The sequence below is a fragment of the Agrilus planipennis genome, unplaced genomic scaffold (genome assembly GCF_000699045.2).
Source record: "Agrilus planipennis isolate EAB-ADULT unplaced genomic scaffold, Apla_2.0 scaffold14, whole genome shotgun sequence".
NCBI classification, from domain to species: domain Eukaryota; kingdom Metazoa; phylum Arthropoda; class Insecta; order Coleoptera; family Buprestidae; genus Agrilus; species Agrilus planipennis.
The window spans coordinates 1,238,688-1,242,947 of NW_020442313.1; the positions used below are offsets into that span (position 1 = coordinate 1,238,688).

At 32.8% G+C, this 4,260-nt stretch overlaps 1 protein-coding gene across 1 annotated transcript in view; it reads right to left on the bottom strand.

The window, feature by feature from the left end:
• The window catches only part of LOC108737661 (elongation of very long chain fatty acids protein AAEL008004), a 33,678-nt gene extending 32,720 nt beyond the window's left edge, over positions 1 to 958 (bottom strand). The window contains exon 1 of the mRNA XM_018470627.1: positions 777 to 958. The gene's annotated coding sequence lies outside the window, so the exon portion shown is untranslated. The remainder of the gene's footprint in view (positions 1 to 776) is intronic.
• Between the last annotated feature and the right edge of the window lie 3,302 nt (positions 959 to 4,260).

Below are 4,260 nucleotides of genomic sequence, written 5' to 3' on the forward strand. Positions count from 1 at the left end.
TAAATAATTAATCCATTGTTCTAAGTTCAAGTTTAAGAAACATATTTTTTAACTCGAAATTTCAATTATTGTAAGCGAAATGTTTTGGAAATTCGTACAATTAAACGATTTTGTACGCTTATTACAGACAATAAAAAATACGCCTTCAACTTTAAAGATAAAAAATCTACTAATATCAAAAAGTTTAAAATTTCAGCGATATATAAAATATTTTAAGGCAAATAAATTTACACCATAAAGATTTTTATGGTAAAAAGTGAAGGTAAATTTAAAAATTATAAACATTTTGACGTGTTTATATTATTATAAAACAGTTGTTGTCATTGTTATGATGGATTTTATAAAATTCTAGAACAAGATTTGCATTGAAATTGGTTAATAAAAGTTTTCATTTTTTTTGAAGTGTTGTTTTTAAAATTCTTTGCATCCTGTAATTATTGAAATTCAAAATGCGTATAAGGTCATTCTGCTATAGTTACTGTAAGAAGATGATACGACGCCAATGGTTAAAGAATTTATGCGACCAAGAAAACAAAGAAAATTAAAATTTTTAGCCGTTTTAGATGGCAAAGCACGAACTTACATTGAAATAATCTAATTATTCAAGTATAACAAACGAATGAGAAACCTGAGCGCATACCATTGTTAATCATTTATATTGTTTCAATTATAGGTCGTAAAAAAAATACTTATTCACAAAAATTCGCAAACAACAATGAAAGAAAAACAAAATAAGGACGACAAAGAAAAAAGAATAACGTAATTTGGTACATTACCTTTTGTTTTAATGAAATCCAAGCACTTTCACAATATAAAGGAACTACTTGTTAAAAATTGCAATTCTTAAAACTTTTCTTGAAAACTTAGTTAGTTAGTAACCAAAATAATTCAAAGCGTAAATACTTTGGACTTGTTTTGGTCGATAGAATGGCACTGTGTTTGGCAAGGTGTGATTACAGGTATACACATGCAGCTTCTTATACGTTGCTCCCACCATTTGCCGAAGACAGGCTCACGCTTAATAACCTTATCTAATAGCGTTAATTACGATTCTGTTGGGGAAGCTACAAGTCGAAGTGATTTTTCGAGAACATTTTTTTGTTTTTTCTTTTCGTCTACTTAGCTATTGACGCGAACATCGCATTAAATACACGAGAAAAATCGAAAATTGTAAACTAATTTTTATAGGAAGGATATACACCGTAATGCATTGCATAAAATATTCATTCATTGTTCAATTTGCGTGACAAACAATTACGAAGATAAAAAAGGATAATGAAGTGTGTTTAGTTATAGTGATTTATATTTACGATAATGAAAATTGCTTTTTTTTCCATTTTTTAAAATGCGTTAGTATTATTGCTTTTAAGTTGTTTGTAATTAAGAAAAATGGTTTGTTTATAAATTAGGACTTATCGTTTGTGTAGTGAGTGTAAAAGAATGAAAAAAAATTTTTTTGTAAGTACCCATACGTTGGTTTTAACAACGTACTACTTTCTGGCTACTTACTTTCACATCTATTGGTTGACCATTTCAAAAATATTTTAAAATTGAAAACTTTAGGGACATGTGATGCAGTAATAAATCATATTAACTCGTACGATTTTCACGAATTAGCTCTAAAATAATGAGAACAGGGTAATATTGTAACTAAGAGGGTGAAAGTGAAAAATATTTTGCTAAATTACACTTACAATTAGTTAACATATGGTTCCGAAGCAATTAAATTGAATTTAATCATAAAAGCTTTCCTAAATCATTTTATTTTAAAAACTTTATCATCATTATAAGGTCGTCAGTCCTAAGACTGGTTGAACACGCTCCTTCACTCCTTTCTATCCTGAACTAAACTTCGCATTTCCTTAAAACCAGAACATCCCACTACATTTCGAACGTCCATGTTTCGCACCCGTACAGCGCCGCGCTCTAAACATACACTTTTATAAATCTTTTTCGAAAATCATTACCAAATAAAATCTTAGCGTTTGTTTGTTTGTATATTCGTTTTTCGTTCGGTTTGTGGTAGAAAACATGACCCAGAATACTAATCTTCATTTAACGTTTCCAAAAAAACGAAAAAGATGTAAAATTGTGCGATTTAGCTTTCAGATGACCAGGATTCTAGAAAATTTCATCCGATTTTATTAAGTGGTTTAAAAGATACCCACTAGTGAAAAAAAAACTGTGAAAAAGGCCTTCCAAACAAAACCAGAATTCTTTCACAGTACAATATTTTGGAATTAGCCCATAACATGTAACCTCATGACCCAGAGACGAAATTTTTATTTAATGATAAATAAACCTTTTTTGAAACAAGCATCATACCTACATGAAAATGTAATAAAATGTTCTAATTGTAGCTACCTCTACTTACGGGCAAAGCCTTTTTTAGTCTATTGGAGACCCTGGGTACATGAAAATAATGAAGCCCCTATGGTTTTGATAGAGGGGTATTTATCGTTAATAAATATAGGTTTTCGGTTATTGGAGCAATTTGGCACTAGGGGTCTTGTCGATCGGAGCCCTTGGGTACTTGCCCAGAGTGCGTGCTTATTGGGTATCGGTAAAAATAACTAACCAAGCAAAGCACAAAATAATCTTTTTTAGACATAAATTAACAATTTAGGGTTTCTTCATAATCATCAAATACAGTAATGTTCTAATTTATTAACATTAAACTTGTCTAAAGTATATCACCTTACGACTTATATGTGCCCCTTCAAAACATTGGTTATTTTTAATTAAAAATTCTATTTTAACGACATCATCCTGGACATCAGAAGTAGGCGCGCTGGTTGGTTCCATCTTTTAGTTGGACGTCTTAATGGTCAGATAATTCCAGAAGAAACTATTAACCGAGAAGATACATAGACGGAACATCAGGATATATAAAATACCACAAATGGCACGGTAAACGCCATCTGTAGTACGATGCTACATTTTAGGATTACGTATGCTCCAACAAGGTCCATTTGTGTGGAAAAAGATCGAAATCGCGATCCGCGTCTGGCAGTTTCGACAGAATACAGACCATTTGGAATTATTTTATCAGGATATATTTAAGATACTAATAATATATGAGTGATCATCAAGTACTCTGAGGTGATCATCGTTCATTATACGTGCTGATGCTCTAAATATCTAATATGGCTCTGTTTGTATTGGAAATTGTAGCTATCTATATCTCCACGGCTAATGGTCCTTTCAGGAATTACCTGACTATTAAGAAGTCTGATTAAATGATGACACTAAACGTGCCTACTTTTGATATCCAGGTTGTTGTAGTTAAATCAGGATTTTTAATGAAAGACAATCAACGTTTTGACATGTCGGACGCATATAAGTGCCAATAGGGTCATATACATTAAAAGAAATGCTAGTGACTATGATTATAAATATCCGACTACGAAATTGTTAGGTAAAATTAAGTTACGGTACGGAAAATTTTTCCTGATTAGCATATACAGTCGAATATGGACAAGTGAGAGCTCAAGGGACCGCGATCTGTTTTTCTCTTATAGAGGTTTCTCACTAACCCGAGTTTCTAGCTTACAGAGTTATAGGAGGAATTTGTCTCACTTATAGAAGTCTATAAAAATACGGTTCGACAACACATTGAGTTTTCGTTTAGACATTATGAGGAAGTACAGGACCTTTCTTCGCAACTGCTTTTATGAATTGACTGTAATAAGATTGATAAACGAGTCGGTACGCACATTTGGCTATAATAAAATAATAGACTTATTCGGTCATTCGCAGATTTGGTCATTCGAATGAAATAAGAGTCTCTTGAAATTTAAGAACGAGTCATAAAATAGCAAAAGTAAACTGTCGCTTGTAGAGGTATAGACAAGTAGCAATCTCACTTAAAGAGGTTCGCGCATGAAAAATGACTGTCACTTATACAGGTTTTATGTTTCTTACTTATAGAGACTTTAGAAGGGCAAAATGACGGGACCTGGCAAATACTCTCCTTAATAGAGTTTCCTCGCTTACCCAGTTCTCACTTATCCAGGTTTGACTGTATAATGTGTTGTATATACACCTATGAGTTTAGGTTAGGGTGCGGGTTTCTCTGATTGCGACCGAGCGGCATGGCCTAGAGGTTTAGACCATTGCTTAGCATTCGGGAGGACGCCGGTTCGATTCCGGGTCCGTCTGCCTTGGTCCAAGTTTTTCTGTGGTTTCCTTGGATCACTTAGGCAAATGCTGAGGCAGTAATATTCCACAGATAATCTTTCACTCTCTTCTGTCTTCATT